The 18,896-nt window shown below is 35.4% G+C and overlaps 1 long non-coding RNA gene across 1 annotated transcript; it reads right to left on the reverse strand.

The window, feature by feature from the left end:
• Positions 1-1,962: 1,962 nt before the first annotated feature.
• Positions 1,963-5,551, reverse strand: LOC114533443. The gene is made up of 2 exons (XR_003688058.1): positions 5,462-5,551; positions 1,963-2,226 (listed from the first exon to the last, which is right to left on the reverse strand). It is a non-coding gene; the product is annotated as an uncharacterized LOC114533443 (long non-coding RNA).
• Between the last annotated feature and the right edge of the window lie 13,345 nt (positions 5,552-18,896).

Raw genomic sequence — 18,896 nt, forward strand, 5'->3', positions numbered from 1 at the left:
TCGCAAGATTTGTAGGTATAACTCTTTATTATAGGCGGGGTTTGAGTACATTTTCATTACCACGCAAACATTCAAAGTTCAGAGGACTGTATCATGTCATTTAGTGTCGTTAAAGCACAAGTTTACACATGATTCAAACTCTTTTAATTAGCTATTTCATTGTTCAAATAATATAGGTCGCATTTCTGAAGAATTTGCCGTAAATCAGACAGTTGTTTGGCAAACAATTACATGCATAATTTCCATTGCTCCTAAAGCTAACTGGAGAAATATGCAAAAATAAATAAAATTAATTGGCGCTACCCTCATTTATAGTAAAAAGATACAGATGTGCCACGTTTCCTTGAGGCGCCCTTTTTTACCACCCCCTGCACAAATAATGAAATCGGTTTTAAATCTTTTAAAATATTGGAAATTTAAAACTTCGTTTTCTCTCTCAAACCTACTTCTGAGGACTTTTACTGGAGGCAATGGATGGTGTTTTTTTTTTCTCAAAATCGTGACCTATAGTTTCCAAAAGTTTACAATGAACATTAACTGTATGGAGACATAATGTCAGAACTACATCTTCCGAAGCATCCTTATATCGGATTTTTGGCAAAATAATCAGTTCTGCAGGCCGTTTTCCATGTCCTTCCAGTTCGTCAGATAAGTATTTTGGAAGTGAATCAGGGAAAAGCCTCACAGGCATATTCAATAACGGGAAGAATACGTGTGGTATAAGACAGAAGAAGATAATCATTATCACGGGAAAAACGAATACAATAATTACTTTATTGTTTATCTCAACTTACTAAAATAGTGATGAAGTATATTTTTAATTAGCTAATAAATAAATTATTTTATTACCATTGTTTTCTTTAAACCGGCTATTAAATTGCTGGCGTTAACTATTGTAGAAACTTAGAAACTGTTATTGGTAGATATGACGTCACAATTCCGAAAAACAGGAATTATTTTAAATTTGAAGTCAGGAATTATTAATTTTGCAGGTGCCTAACCAATCAAAACGGAGATTGTATATATAATAATAATGCCAACTATTCTAGAGTAACTGTACGCTATGAAGGTTAAAACTGCACACCAGTTTAGGTTGTAGAAGGCTCTGCAATTAAATTATTTCAACCAGATAATACATCTATACGTTTTTCCAAAGTCAATGTATTGTTTAATTCAATGTCGAATTCTCTTGGTGTCAGCAACGTTATTTAAATGATTCAGGTCGGGCGTCTTCAAAATTAGGCAAACTATGTTATTTGCAATCAGCACAGACCGCAATAGTGTAATAAGAAGATTGGACACGCGGTTACAGTAATTCATCAGACAGAATCTAAATGCATGAATTGCTATTGACTATTATTTTTTTGTTTACAATTAAAATAATTTATCATATGACATCAAACTGCAACGGCCATATATGGCATTCAAACAGTAATACTAACTGATTCATGCAATATAATATACATATTAATATATAATTCAAGAATTTGCGATATAGTTTTCTACCTTTTGTTTGGATCTTTTTCTTGCTCCCCTTTTTGTTTTCTAAAACAAATTAAAATTATTAAAATACAAACTTTACACGAAATTGAGACAGGGATGGTATACATGGTGAACAAACAACAAAATCGTTATTTAAAAAAATACGATCGAGAATTTGATCATATCTTTCCATTTAAGGCGCGGTTTTACACTAAGCAATTTCCCTTGCACTTTGCAATACAATTCTAAAGTTGAAATATAGCTACGAACATTTCTTGCGAGCTTCTAACGTTTTGTCGTTTTCTTTGCATTTCGAACACCTTTTAAAAATTAACATATCTGAAAATTATAATCGCATTACATGATGCAAAGGAAAATTGCATAAACTCTTTTTCTTGTCGTTGCATGTTTATTAAATAGACGTTTGATCCCTATGGGTAATTAGGAATGATAGGAGAGAATTAGACAAGTAATACTCACTTTTAGAATCACAGGTGTGAATATAGACCATAATTATACACGATTTCTCCAGTCCTCCATAAAGTTTAAATACATACTCGATTTTATTTAAACCCTCAGAGAAGCTGTGTGGTGATCTTAGGTTTGGTACCACTTTGAGTTGATGAAGTTGATATTTATGTGTGCATGAAATATTTGGCTTCGTCCATGATACTGGGTTGGACATGTCACCGTTGGCAAAACCATCTACTCTTTGATCTTGGAAATTGCATTTGCATTTTCCTTCTAATAAATTAAAATTATTCAATTCAGTTAATTTTATCAAACATATTCAAATAAGTTCCAAGATAACCAGGGAGCAGCGTGGCAGCGTCTTCAAACAACCACAGAAACAACTTAGTATCAAATTTGGTATAACAACTGCCTAAAATAGACAAAACACTTCTCGACGTTTCGACCTGAGGGCCTTCGTCAGGAGAGTTGGTATGGAAATAAATAGCGGAGAATACATGTTTTGTATGGGGGCAAAACAGGTGAAAAAATTGTCTTGGCACTCTTCAGACTCTCTTTTATTTAAGCTGATTCACCCAGAGTAATATAATCGGAGGTGAGAGGCAAGGAAACTAGAACAAACCCAGAGAAACTCTACAATTTCTCATATAAAACCATAGAAATAATAGACATAGAATGCGTACTTATCACGAATACGTGTCCCATATTTTTTTCATGCTGTGCCCTTATAAATGCGCCATTTTGAATCTCGCGAGGAGTGAGAAATCTTTCAAACAAACTTTTAATTCAAAACTTAAATTTCGGGTAAAGGCATATTAATTTTTACAGTCAATTATTAGCACACAGAGGCAAAAATGCCAAACCCAGTTCGGCATTAAGTTGCAGAACAGAAAAAAAACACAGAAAAAGCGATAATCGATAATCGAGAAAGAGTCGATTTTCACCGTTGAGCACACAAAAACAAACTACAGGCCTATCGCCATATTATATACTCATTGTTATGTAGAAAATATAGTTAGTAGAGAATAATGTTTATTGTAATAGGTTGTCAATTACTATTGTCCAGCGAATTTTTCAACTGTGCTTTGTTTTTTTGAGTTTTTTTACATGCAATTGTTTGTTTACATAAATTGTTTTTTGGCTTGAACTTGATTATTTGTCCCATGACCTTGCTTTGATGCAACGATAAATGGTTAAAAACCTTTTTGCCTAGCTATGAAAAACATATCACTCCGTATAGATTTTTAACAGGTTTCCACGTAAAAATGAGCGCTTTCTGAATAAATAGTTGAAGCCGTGCGAAGAGAAATGACTATGACTATATTTTATTTCGCTTCTCGTGCATTTTGTGAATAAATAATAACACATAAAACGAGTTTAATACAATCAAAAACATCATTTAGCGTACCTCAGTACCAGAGGAGATCAAGTGTTAATCATGTACTCCGCACTTTAAAAGTTATGCCTTGTCTTTGTGTAGGTAAATTTCATTTTTCACACAATAAATACTGCGTTTTAATGTCGACAGCGAAGCAGGATTCCATTTTTTCCGTATTATGACTTATGTACGCTTGAAACAAGATTGATCGAGAGCTAGGAACAGCTATCAGACTCCATCAGTCAATTCATGAAACAATGTAGTCAAAACCAAAACCAGTTAATGCTCCAGTGCGTGACAAAAACAAAAACAAAAACAAGCTTTTCTCTCAAACTCACTTATATTCATATCTCGGTCGTCGCGACCGCGCACAAAAAACTCCTCGCAGGAGTCTGAAACGAGGAAAAATGCCCTTATAAATCCGCCATCTTTGGAGATAATTTTTTATAAGGGAAGAGGTATCAATACGCATTCTATGTCTATTATTTCTATGTATAAAACTGAAAGATTCAGTCGTAGTCCACTAGTATATGAAATGAATAGATATAATGGTAGTTTAACTTGTAAATATTATGAACTCAATTTGTACTTCCCAGAATTATTTGATTTATATACTTCCTAGAATTAAGTTTATTAATATTTTGATGATCACTCGATTGTATATATGTATATCTTAATAGTTATAAAGTTTTATTAGTATAATGTTTCATGCTCTAGGCATATTTTTTAACATTAAATAATGCATAATTCTTAAAAGTGTAAAGACATCAGTAATTCAGCGTAACTGCTATTAATATGTGTAATAAAGACCATTACCATTTATCATATTGCGTTAAAATCTGCTAGGTGCACATGCATGTATCGGTATTGCGCAAATTTCTGATCATGTTAAAGCAATCATGCTATCATACTTTTGTGAGTAAAACACGCTCTCAATTACCCCAGCTTAGAATAACCTCCTTAGTGATGTTCAATATTTGCTGCAAATAGAGCGAATGAACGGTTCAGAAAGACACCTGCACATTGCAGATGTCTCCTTAAGCCATTGGGGGCGCCTGACATTTAGCCAAGCATATGACACAGCATAATTATAGCACATTACACGGGATAGTCGATTTGGCGCGGGTCGCGGGTCAACCAAAACTGGCGCGGGTCGAACAAAATTGGCGCGGGTCGAACAAAATTAGCGCGGATGATTATTCCGGTTGGCGTGGGTAATTGTTCCGGTTGGAACAGGTGTATTTCTCCGGTTGGCACGGGTATCTTTCTCCGGTATAAACAAATACTCGCTCGTTCTGTTCTCGCTCGCGGTCTGCCGCTGTATTTTACAGTATAAGAATTTATGAGGAAAATTTAATTCGTTTGAATTCGATTGCTGGAATATTTCCGAGTTTAAGGTAGGTATTAAATTGTGTTAAATGGTTTGGGATGATTTGTGTCAATGAACTGGTAAATTGCTGCTCGACAAACTCAATTTAAATTTTTCAATTTTAAAAGCAATATGGGTACTTTACAGTTTACGGTACCCGTGTAATTCAACTATTTGATTGGGGGTATTTTGATGGCGTGTTTTTTCGTTCTCTTATTGCGTTTGATGGTGTATGTGTATTCAGTGATTGCTCGGGTACGGTAAAGTGTAAAATTTGCAGCAATATATATAAACCATTTTCATCACAATTTAAAACATGTAGAAGGTGAAAGACAGCAAAGCAGACAAGAGTTTGTAATGAATCTTCTGCAAAATGATAGGCGTAATGGCAAATGGACATTAAAACGAAAGGAAAAGAAAAAGGGACCAATCCCAAGGTGCAGAGGTTGCAGAAAAGAAATCGTGGAGAACAGGACGAGCGAGTATTTGTTTATACCGGAGAAAGATACCCGTGCCAACCGGAAAAATACACCTGTGCCAACCGGAACAACGCGCCAGTTTTGGTTGACCCGCGACCCGCGCCAAATAGACTATCCCACATAACACAGGTTCCCCGACTGGTTTGAGTGGTTTGCATTTAGAATTACAGTCATTCGATTCATTACATTTGGAATTAAGTCATTTATGCGCCCTGAATAAAACAGCAAATACGCACTTTTCAGAAAGCTGAAAAATAGATACTGATTGTCATAAGAACATACCCAAAATGGGACACGACTTGATGTATTTTTCATATCTCTCTTCAAGATAGTCAGCTGTCTCATTACAGCAGGGTGACATTTTTCTAGTATCATTAATTAAACATTCTCTTTCCCATTGCTTTCTGTCTGTAAAAAACTCGGTCCATCCTCGTTTAAAATTCAGTCTCTTCCTCTTCTTCACCAAGACAAGGTTTGCAGCAAGTAACCATTAACCGTTTGTAAAACTGCTTTACAGTTGCCAAATATGATTGGTTTGTGTTGATTTCGTTTAGCCATGTGTTCTTTTTAGCTAAGTTCAAGTTAGTTATGTTACAGTTTGTATGAAGATGTTATCCATTTATTTGCAGACCAAAAATCTGCGTAAAAGACAATTTTTACGAGCGATATGTGTCCGTGCTAAGTCCACTGGTGTGCGCCAGGCTTAGCAGCACGGGGTACTCCAAGTATCCTAAACGCATATACGTACCAAACAATTGCGTCTATTTTTCGATGGAACCTTTAAAGATTCACTGGTCACAACTGAAAAGATTATCGTTCGATCGAAAAATTCAATCTAGTAGAAAGCGTCCTAAGACGAATACATACACGTCAGATGCATCTGCCATGCTTCTAGACGCCCTGCTGGCGAGTTAGATGTTAAGCGCTCAATGGTGGGTTTGATACGCATTCAGCCTTCAGGTTAACACAAATAACAATTAAATAGTTGATCAACTGCATAAAACCTATGTCGGGCACGTAGATAAAACAATTAATCTGCATAATTTATATATTTGAGCATTGCAACAAATTGTCCGCGAAGATCTCATGCATGAAGCGCTTTAAAACTTTTTGTTTCGACTTTATCTTGCTACTGGTACAGCTTAGTAATAATCGATTTTATTTTAAGTTGGAATTGATATACTCATGATGCTTAAAATTCGCCCCGGTGTCTAGGCCAATTTTTTTTCTTGCCATCCGCCGTCGCATGTACATATATAATTATACAAAGTGTTAGATTCGGATAGTACTAAGAATTATTACATATCTTCTTACAGCAACATACCTGTATAATAGTCAGCTTCAGATCTTTGAAATTTCACTGTTCAGGAAGCAACAATAAATAATTTATTAACAATCCTGGGGTATAGACAGAAAATCGCAGGTGATTCCTCGCTATTTGCCTCACTTATTGTTTGGGTTATTTGATGGGCACATGCAAATATATATAGCTAACTTCATAAGATATTGACGAGCTGCCAATAGGTTTCGTAAGCACACAAACGGCCACAATTAATGTCACTAATATGTGAAAAACTCAATAAAACACCTTTATGCAGTTCAAAAGCGCGTTAAAATAAAACATAGCATGGACACATCTCATGGAAATTGAAATAGTTAGAAAAGCCAATAGTTTGTATACTTCATAGAACTTCTGATATGACTGATGTTTTAATTTTCATGGGCGTGCGCCAGGTGTTGGTAATCAGCGTAATGGCGGCGTAAACGCGCAATGACAAGCAGCGAATACGTAATGGTCTCAAACTCGCGAATAGACCACTTGCACAATAGACTAACTTTTAATCTAAACTTAGTAAAATTGCCAAAATAGTTTTGCTGCAAAATGATGTAAAGTACCGAAGATATAGCCAAGAGAAATTGGAAAATTTTTTATACTTTTGTATTATGGCCGAAAGAGTGTAACTAAATTAGTTAACCACTTGCGTGAAAAGTATACAAAAATTGCTTATATATACGATATAGTATATATATGAAGTATAAAATGAAGAAATTTCAAACTCTACTTGAAAATATATATATATATACACCTATTTGCAAAAACGTTGGCCGCAGATAGATAGATAGATAGATACTCGAAATCTAATTAGAATTGCATATGTTGTGTAATATGATTGAAATTCCATGCAAATCTAATCATATGCAATTCTAATGAGACTTCGAGTATCTATCTATCTATCTATCTGCGGCCAATGTTTTTGCAAATGGGTGTATATATATATATATATATATATATATATATATATATATATATATATATATATATATATATATATATATTTATCACATACTTGTGCCTTTATCAGGGCGATAACAGGGTGACATAAAAACGATATCGTCACTGATATCGCTTTTTGTCACTGATATCGCTTTTTGTCACTGATATCGCTTTTTGTCCCGCTGCATTTGCCGCTGTCAAAACAAAGATGGCTGACTCGAGCAGTTCGAGGTTTGTTTCAGTCGATGTCGATTGCTTTATAGAAAAAAAGGAAGTATGTGATAAACAGGTTATCACAATCGGGACGAGGTGATATCAGTTTTATCGCTTTCAGGACGATATCATAAATGACCCTCGTTCGCTGCGCTCACTCGTGACATTTATGATATCGTCCCTCAAGCGATAAAACTGATATCACCTCGCCCCTCATGTGATAACCTATACATATATATATATATATATATATATAATAGTATATTATATAATATATATATATATATATATATATATATATTAATATATATATATATATATATAGGCTATAGTATATATATAATATGTTAGGTTAACCTGTAACTCAATTGACAAGTTAGTACCTATAATTTGCTTGTTGGTAATATGTTTATTTCAATATATAATAATTTAATATAACAATTTCGTACCAACAGTTTAGCATTTCAATTCGCGAACATCGCGCCATTATAATTACGCTGTTTGTCATTACGCGGTTACGCCATTACCACGCGTTACGCTGATTAAGGCTGCTTTGCACTTAAGGGCTGTTTTCCATTGTCGCGTTTTTCATACGCACGTACACGCACGTAAAAGTCTAAATGCTTATAGCCTATAAGTTATCTTTAAAAAAACGAAATTAATAAATCGAAAGTACTTAGTTTTCCGCGTAGCTTAGTATGCATTTGCTGACCTAGATGTTGAATAATAAAAAATTAAAAGCACTTAAACTTTTACGTGCGTGTACATATATACACGCACGTATATAAAGCCTAAATCCTTATACATGTTACCTTTGAGAAAACTAAGTGAATAAATCGAAGGAACTTAGTTTTCAGCATATTTTGAGTATGCATTAGTCGACCTAGATGTTAAATACTAAAATTTAAAAGCATTTAAAATTCTCCGTTTGTGTGCGTGCGTATAAAAAAGGCTGCTTTCCACTTACACGTTTTTTTATACGGATGTACACGTACGGAAAATTTTAAATGCTTTTAAATTTTTATTATTTAACATCTAGTTCGACTAATGCATACTAAAATATGCAGAAAACTAAATTCCTTCGATTTATACAGGTGTGTATAAGGATTTCGACTTTTACGTGCGTGTACGTGCGTATGAAAAACGCGTAGTGGAAAACAGCCTTAAGGCTGCTTTCCACTGTCGCGTTTTTAGCACGTACGTACGTACACATGCATGCATATTCATATATTCATTTTAACAGACTGTAAAGACAATGGATTTGAAAATAAATTAATCTTGTACAACATGAATATAATTTATGAATATGTGCCCCTTCAAATTATCCTCGTTGGGCACAAAAAAGTTTACTTTTATACAAACTAGACGTTCTCTGTGAAGAAATTTTTGACAAAAGAACAAATAACTGTCATGTTTAAAAACAAAATTTCGTTGGTTGCAATAATATTTGCTTTATTCAAACTATAGTTTCTTGGGCTAAACCCGTTCGCTTCAAGCTTAACGTTTAAAACAATTTTGAATTAGTTTCTCCATCCAACTTTTCCTTAAACGTTAACATCCACGGAGATAACTCGTCTACTACTGTGAAATTGCATGTAAATCGAATTTGCGAGATTCCGAATTCGTTTCGCAAGTTCGTTGGGAAGTTCGTCGCCTTCCGAATTTTACGATGAAAGAACAGCTGAAATAAACTGTAAATTATTATAATATTATTTGAGATGACTTCGACACTTCATGTCCAGACATATACTATGAAAAAAAAAATTCTAAAGAATTGAATAATGATTGAAGTGTGAACATACAACGGCCGCCATGCCACTCATATCTGAAAAATTCAATAAAATATACCTTTATGCTAGGATTGATTGGATAATGCTAGGATTTCGCAATCAAAGATGGCTTCCTTGTAATCCCCGAGCCGGTGCGGAGCACCGTGCGAGGGTACTAATTCCGCTCGGATTATTACACCCAGGATGTGCAAAGGCGATATCAATGTTGTCCGCAATTATGCAATGGCCTCACGCCATGGACGGTCTTCTACGTTATGCAAATGCGCAAGAGTAAACTACTAAGCTCTTGATTGGTCGATACAAATATTTGTATTTTTAAACCTGCATAACTGTCATTTCGCAAAATTTTGAAGAAACTTATAAACATATTTTCATATTATTTATATATTCATAAATATGGAATAATTATATATATATATATATATATATATATATATATATATATATATATATATATAGAAATGCATATAATCACATTTGCATGGGATTTCAATCATATTACACATCATATGCAATTCTAATTAGATTTCGAGTATCTATCTATCAATCTATCTGCGGCCAACGTTTTTGCAAATGGGTGTATATATATATATATATATATATATATATATTTTTGTAATGTGATTTATTTACGCATAGATATATTGCCAGCCATGAATTTTGCATACCCTTTCCGCAGCTCAGTTTTCTGAGCATCAATAAAGACACATTAGATTTTACGCCGTTTTGGGATAATTTTGGCTAGGAGTAATGGTTCTCCTAGCCGCTTTATTTCTGTTAAACAAAACGATATTTATTAATACATTGCATTAAAATTCCAAATATTTACGCTCAGAAAAGGGTGGAGGCAAATTACCGCCAGCACCTGTAGATACGGCTTACGACCATCACTAATTAAGATATAACGTTCCTCCCTCTATATATATATCAGCTATGGTAAATCGTCCAATGTACATAATTGTTAGCGGAGGCTTTGGGGAGGAGGTGGGTTCAACTTTCAAGGAGCTCTGTCTTTTGCGATGTCACGCTTAAACTGACCGTTTGTGGTTTGGGTATTCGGTCTTTGTTAGTTTTCGATTTGCTGTTGGCCATTCACCACCTTTCCCATATTGCGTGCCATCCATTACCTGTCGGTCTTTTAGATAGGACGCACAGCCCATAATATAAGATTTTTAATTATCGTCCCCTTGGGGGTACACCTTGCCTTAGTAGTCTATTTATAAAATCACATTACATAAATTTCTTATTTCCTTCGTAAATATTTTGTTATATATATATATATATAATTATATATATATATATATATATATATATATATATATAAAACTAAACATAAAACTTCGGAAGTCGTATGAGACGTCTGATGTTATATTTCATGGTAGAATCTTATCGTATTTTTGCCTTTTTTTCACAAAAATATGAGGATATAAACTTTGATGATTTGAAAATATACGGCCGCGATGTTGGTTGCGAGTTGCTATGACACATCCACTCTTTGTTTTTTCCTTATAATTCGCTGTCCCTTTTTGACGTGACTCCACGCAGTCCACGAAAGTCCCACGCATTGCTCCAGCAAGTGTTTTTTCGTCGCAAGTCAGTCCGGCCTCCCCGCAAATCAGTCGAGATAAGTCCGGTAAATTCAAACTGACCAATCGTAATGCAAGAAATGGACTGATTTGGCCCCCTTAAGGTGCAAATCAGTCCGGCCACCCCACAAATCAGTCGAGATAAATCCAAATGGCTTATCGACCAATCAAATGAGCCGGCTGACTTACCCGATTCTGCGAGTTTTTTGCGTTTTACCGCTGCTCTGGATAAAAGAATATTGTTTTTCTGAAACTGAACCTGTAAACTGGATATGATTATAATTCTTATTATAATCTTGAATGAGGTTAATTATTCATATTTCAAGATAAATTTGAATATTTAATTGTCATTTTTACTGCCAAAAATACGTCGTCGGGCGACTGACTGGACTTACCCTAGATCCGCCTCTGCTTTCAACAAATCTAAACCTTGATATGTTCAATTAGACACACTCAAGAGCCGTTCTTTGATGGATCACACGTGACAAACCTTGGAATCAATACGACTTAGGGGTGTCAACGAGTGATCTCGTGTCAAATCCAGTGTGGTGACCGGGGTCCAGTCTACCTGAAAAATAAATGGCCGAAGAATCCAGCAGGCAGCTCGATGAATGAAAGTGTAATGAAGGAAACCGTTAAGAACTCGTCCGTTATCGTTCGCTCCCTCATTTAGCAGAATCAAAGAGCCCACGAAGATAAATCTAGACGTAATTATGAATTTTGACCACTTCAGCAGCCTTCCGGGGCTATTGCTAGTAACAGCGTACATTTTGTGATTCATTAATAAGTTAAAATGCAAACTATCATCAAACCACCCGAGAGATATTGAAAATACAGAATCAACAGCGAAAGAGCTGACAGCATAGGAGCTAGCTAGAGGCATTTTTAGCTCGCCTGCACTTTAGTGCAAGAGAGCTATTGCTATAGTCTTGGCGTCCGCGTCCCCGTCCCCGTCCCCGTCCCCGTCCCGTCCCCGTCCCGTCCCGTCCCCGTCCCCGTCCCCCGTCCCCCCCGTCCCCGTCCCCGTCCCCGTCACCGTCACCGTCCCCGTCCGCGTCCACACTACATGATAAGTAGAATGTTAAGATGCCACTTTTATTTTCCCATTATTTTCAACTTATCTACTTAAGGAGTCTATTTGTTGAAAAAGAACCATTTACCAGGGAGGAGTGAACATTATACAACAAAATATAATGATAAGGTCAAATTGTTAACATGCTATATTTTTTCTATACTTTGGCTTTACATCAGAGGAATCATTATCAATATAAGTCATCAATATGCATTGTGACTATTTAGTGCCATTTGGTACGCATTTATACAATAATAAAGAGAGTTTTGCTCAAAATTATCAAATGATAAGGTGAATAGTTAAGCTAATTAGCATAATGATAAGGTCAATGTTAAGATGTTATATTTTTTTTTAAATATTTTGGCTTTGCATTAGATGATTCTTTATAAATATAGCTCATCGATATGTCTTGTGACTATATGGTAACATTTAGTACACATTTACACAAAAATAATGGGAATTTTGTTCAAAATTATCAAATGATAAGGTGAATGTTAAGCTAATTAGCATAATGATAAGGTCAATGTTAAGATGCTATATTTTTTAAATATTATGGCTTTACATCAGAGGAATCATCATAAATATAAGTCATTGATATGCATTGTGACTATTCATTGCCATTTGGTACACATTTATACAATAATAAAGAGAGCTTTGCTCAAAATTATCAAATGATAAGGCAAATGTTAAGCTTATTAGCATCATGATAAGGTCAATGTTAGAGTTATCCAGAGTTATCACGCTCATTACGATTTTCAGGGCTATTGTGTAGCCCTGTCTTTTTTAGTTCAAAGTTGTAGCTGAATCATATTTAACATAAGTATTTGTACAACCCTAAGCCAAATGAGAAACTTTCAAATATTTTCACCTGTATGCTACCATTTGTTTGTATTGTACATGTACAATTATAAATTATGAGATTGTGTTGTGACATGCCGTATCAAAATTCAATCGCTTAATATAGAAATCATTCAGGGAGTGAAAATATATAAAACATAGTCCAACGTTAAAGTTTAAAGAATATTGTCAGATAATTCGCAATTTCGCAATTACAAGCTTTAGCACATAAGTATTTATAAGTAAAGCCGATAGGCTCGGAATGCAAAGGCAAATGGCAACGCATGTGACATATATTTGCATATTATTTATGTAGATACACATGCAAATATATTATTAAAGCCAGTTAAATTGTAGAGAGGGCCCTTTGAACTACCTATAAGATTTATGTACATACCTTTTCGTTGTTTGATGCATAATCCTTTTTTGTGTAGATATAAAAATCCAATCTTGTTTATTTCATAAAGCTAGGCGCACACACGACGATTTTAGTCGGCCGATTCCTGTCTAGATTGTCTAGATTGATGTTTTCATCAAAATGTTGCGACTGGCAATCTATACTTGTCAGATTAGACCAAGTAGACTCGCGTACACGCGCGAGGCGCGAGCGCCGCGAGAAGGAAAACATGTCTGGGCAAGGGCTGCCTATATGACTATGTGCACACGGTAACGTTTTCGAGCGTTTTCATTTTCGTTTTCATGCCAAAACGGTTTGAATTTTGAAACACCGTCAATTTACAATAGAAGTTGAAGCTAACTTATAAGATAAAGCATATTTTTCCCTGGAACGTGTGGACAGGGCGTCAAAACAATAAAATGGGCAAAAACGATTTTGAAAACGCTTGAAAACGACGCTCGTGTGCACATAGCCTATGTCTAAACCTGAATGGACCAACTACCGTAAAATCGTTGTGTGTGCGCCCGGCTTAAAGCAGGGCCTTTTGCCTGGTCCGTTAACTTACCTGTTGATATCACGTGCGCGGATTGCGAGAAACGGAAGAAATATTGGTCACAAATAAAACTAATGTAATTCCGAGGCCAGTTTTGGCCAGTAATTCTGAGGTCACAACTAATATCTGAAGTTTGTGCTTAATATTACCTTCCAAAGCGGATTTTAGCCTTGTAATTTGTAATAAAAAGATCGGTAATTTGTGCTTCATACAGATACCTTTCATACAGAGTTTAGCCTTATTCTAGACAAACAGTGCAGGCGAGCGTTAGGTGATTTCAGCACCTCTCTGGTTATTATTATAATAATGAAATTCAAATCCCAGATATAACATAATTAGAAAGGATCGCACTAGATTTGGGGACGGTGTGGTTGTTTATATTCGGGAGCATCATTCATATTTGGAGAGAAATGTTTTAATTACTGGGTGCCATGAAATGATCTGTGTGGAAATTTCAAAGCCTCATGGGAAATCTTTTATAAGTGTTTGGTATAGACCTCCTCACTCCGAATCTGATTTGTTTGATTTATTTGAAACTTTCCTTAGTAAATGTGATGATGAGAACAAAGTGCTTGGGAATGAGGAGAACTAAACCATTTGTAATGAAAGAAACTTTATTGAATATTTCAAATTCAATAATACTACCGTATTTTGATTATCATGCTCGCCGCTGTGGTATTAATGTTACATTGTGTTAAGAGATAAACTCCAAAAGCTTCAAAACAGAGCTGCAAGAGTTATTTCAGGGGCATCTTATGAAACTCGTTCCTCTGATATCCTCCAGGCTCTGACTTGGAAAAATATTGAAGAAAGACATTACAAAACTATACGACTTACAAGTCTATTTTATTGTTTAAAGTTTTAAGTAACCGCACTGCTCCCAACGTAAGGGCGTCTTTTATTAGAATGAATGATATTCAAAATAACTATGAATTACGAAATAGGGAAACTGATTTGATTATCCCTAAACCTAAGAGCGAATATCTTAAAAAAACCTTTAAGTATAGTGGGGCTTTAACATGGAATTCCCCATCTACAGTTGCAAATAAAGCTATCAACTACTTTAAGTGCTTTTAAAAGGCATCTTGAAACCTAGTTTGATCAATCACTATTATCAAAGACCTTCTAAGAAACCTTCCATTTAAAGTTCAATTTTTTTTTGTAAATATGTTTTTATCTCTGTGACGCTTCTCAGGAAGAACATCAGTTTAAATGGTGATGAGAAATGCGTCAGTAAATAAATTGTTTATGTATGTTTATGTATGTATAAAATGGCGTATTCGACCATGGTCGAGTCCGCTGGAAAACGGCGTATCAGACCATGGGCGAGTCCGCCGGAAAATGGCGTATTCGACCGTGGTCGAGTCCGCCGGAAAATGGGGTATTCGACTATGGTCGAGTGTACTGGAGTCTGAAAAACGGCGTATTGGACCAAAATTTTTTTCTGGGCGCTATGACGTCATGGTTTTAAACATCTGCTAGGCATAAAGTACTTCAAAACGTTGTGCAAAAGTTTTACAAACAAACTTTTTTTACAAACAATATCAACATTATCTTAGAATTTAAAATAACAATGACTGTCACTCGTACTTTCGACTAGTGTGCGAATAATACACTGAGCCCAACATTTTGTAATATTAATGTGTTTTAATTTTAGGTTCTATCTTAAGTCGGGGGGTCCTTCAGGTTTGTGGCCCGTGGCAAAATGCCCCCCTGCCCCCCCCCCCCTCTCGGCGGACTTGCCCAGTTGCCATTTTTCTATTTAGGCTCTTAAAGTGTTTCATCACTATCGGTACAGAAACATGGGCAAATTTAAAAACAGAGTTTGTATGATATTTATCAGGGACAGTTTGGGCCCAAGTGACAACTTTTCTTTAAAAGTTCCAGCAATTGTGGAAAACTGATAAGAGAAACCATTTGCTATGAGCTGTTTATCGAGTACCTTCTCACCGTCTATTAATACCGACGAGCATGTATTCCCTAATGCCTATTTATAGAGCCCCACGCGATATTAAGGTTTGTTTGACACAAACGTTATGACCAAAGCTGATTTTGAACTATCTAATTAGATGTCAAAAAGGCTTTTTGGTGTTCCTTTAACTTCCACTTTTTCTTCTGAGAGACCATGATGTGATGATGAAGTTTCTACACCATGAAGAAAGGATATTTAACTACACGATTTCCCGCGCCAGAAGAGTAGTTGAAAACGCTTTCGGCATCCTGACGAATCGTTTCCAGGTTTTGTTAAATACTATGCAGCATCACCCCTCTGCGGTAAAGCTGATCGTTAAAGCCTGCATTGATTTGCACAATCTCATGAGGATTCGATACGCTACTCTGAATTACAGAACCAGCATCTTGAGCATGCAGAGAACATGAAGAACAACTTCATTCCTGAAGCACGGAGACGAGAAATTTGCTCGACATACATACAGTGGCCGAGAGAAACAAATCCATCAACAAAGGAAAGAAGCTAAGGAATCTCCCGAGGCACTGGGTCAACTCATACAGAGACAGGCGCCGTTCCATGGTAAGGCAGATTGATTTAGATGAAATTATTCGGTAAACGAAATTAAACCACAACAATCCGGGGTATACCAACTGGTGTATACCACAACAAACCGGCTACTTTAACACAACACAACACTGCTCACATGTTAATTATACATTGACTCCAACAGTTAAACTGCAAGATTTTGACTTTAAACAATGTTGTCGTTTAGACATGGGTGTTAATGTGTGTATTATGAAATTACAAAAGATTAAAAAAACTTAGCAAGTTGTTGGAAAAGAGGAATCATATGATTGATGTTGTACAGCATGTAAGCCCTGTGATGCTGAAAGAATCGGTGGTGAAACTGCTGCATGTACTGGATGGGTTGAGGCCCTCTCACTGACGATGCCATGTCATGTTGATATAGGCATGTTGGTAGGTTTCTAACAATGCTCAGAGAAGTTGGTGCTGATGAGTGCTGATCGGAGTATTCAAAATGGCGGCAAGTGAAATACTATAGCGCCTAAATACAGGAAAGCACAGCTCATTTCATTCTATATTGCATGAAGTTTATTAATGTGGATTGATGATAATTGTTTCAGTGAACTGACTGAACTCAATTTCTTTATACGTTTGATGAGAAAAGTGAGCTCACAGAAATGACTGAATTGTTTGATTCGCTGTCCTAATTGTTCACAGTCTTCAATAATATTCACCACTGGTAATTGTTGCACCCAATAATTTTTAAAATATTATGTGAATGTGTAGTTTTTTTCAGTCAGTTTTCTTGTGTTTTAGGTAAATAAGAAAATAGGTAATATCATATGCTAATTAATTCATTTTCTCGGTTTTTACATGACCTCAGTAACTTTAACTGTCTATACAATTGAAATTTAATCAGTTTGTTCATGGTTGACATAGTAATTGCGGTTGAATTTGTTCTACATCCTGTTTAACAGCATGTCAACATGTGACCTAGCACAAGAACATTGATATCAAGCTACCACAAATACAAACAACTCGTCTCGTGCACTTTTACCGGTGTATTATGCACCCGTCAATGGAATCCCCATATCAATGATACCATGACAAAATCAATGAAGGCATATTTTATATGGAGCATGATAGGAGATTCTTTTGCCAACCCGTAGTGGGGGGGGGGGGGGAGTTAGCACTGTTTACCAGGATAATTATTGCTGTCAAACTATCAATTGGATTTTCCAAAAAAGGTGGGGGGATATTATAGGAATTTTAAGAGCTTAGACGAAATATATTGGCCCATATATAGTCAAGCATTTCTTTCTGAGATTTTTCTAATAGTGTGCCCCTGTTTCCTTACAGTGTGATGGGCGGGGGGACAGCCTGGTGACATTCAATTAAAGATCATACTCCCTTGTTTTAATAGCTTTTTTACATAACTCACTTGTTTTCATAACTACAATATGACTGCAGTGTATGCATATATGGGTATTATCAATTATGTCATAATGACTGATGAAGTATATTGAAATAATTGAATTGCAATTAAAACTTTTCAATGATATAAAGTAAAACCTATTTCGAAAAAAAAGTGCATATACTAAAACACTCAAATTTTAATTCAAATTGTTTCGAATGAATTCTCTTGCATAATGGATGACTTGCGCTTTAGACTAACTTTTGATCGAAGTAACTAGAGGAAAATAAATCACCCCAGCTAGAAAGATCTTACTTAAATTAGTAAAACTGCCAAGTTTGGTTGCGAAATTTTGTAAAATACGGAAAATATAGCCATGCGAAGTTGGCAAATTGTTTATACTTTTGTATTATGTGCGGAAATGTGTAACTAATTTAGTTACAAACTTCCGGTCGTAATTCAAAAGTATTGCAAAAATATTTCATCCTGATTATTAACTTTTTAATTTATGCTGATATATTTCCATGAATATAGCAGAGGTGAATACTTGTTAAACTGATAAACGTTATGTTACAAGATGTTATTGCATCATTGCACGTGGGAGCAAAAATTTTAATTCACTTATTTCAGGTGGCTTCAATAACGATAAATCTGTGACGTAATTAACGAGAGGATCTATTAATTTGGATCGATTTTTTATAACAAAAAAATTTTAAAAGGACCTTCTAAATTTTTCTGGGCTTGTTGGTTTCTAAGGAGAGTCTTGCGTAGTATTTGCAAGGATAGCGATCCATCTTATTTTTTTGGTCGTTTTGTTAACTCAATGTTTCTAATATTAATGGCTTGTGGTGATCGTAGCTTTCCGAGAGCATAGCTTTGACATTCTTTGAAAACTACCTTAATTCAAAATAAAAACTTATAGGTACGAAGCATTTAAAGGACACAATCAAAAGTATTTTAAACCTAAGGTAGCTTGCGATATTACATAGGTTAAATTATGCATCAGCAAACACCGCATTTCCCAGTCCTTTATATAATAAATTATGTATTCGTGACGAGACACATTTAATGAAACAAGAACAGTACACGAAGCTTTTTCTATGC

The sequence above is a fragment of the Dendronephthya gigantea genome, unplaced genomic scaffold (genome assembly GCF_004324835.1).
Source record: "Dendronephthya gigantea isolate DGI-Jeju-01 unplaced genomic scaffold, DenGig_1.0 000090F, whole genome shotgun sequence".
NCBI classification, from domain to species: Eukaryota; Metazoa; Cnidaria; class Anthozoa; order Malacalcyonacea; family Nephtheidae; genus Dendronephthya; species Dendronephthya gigantea.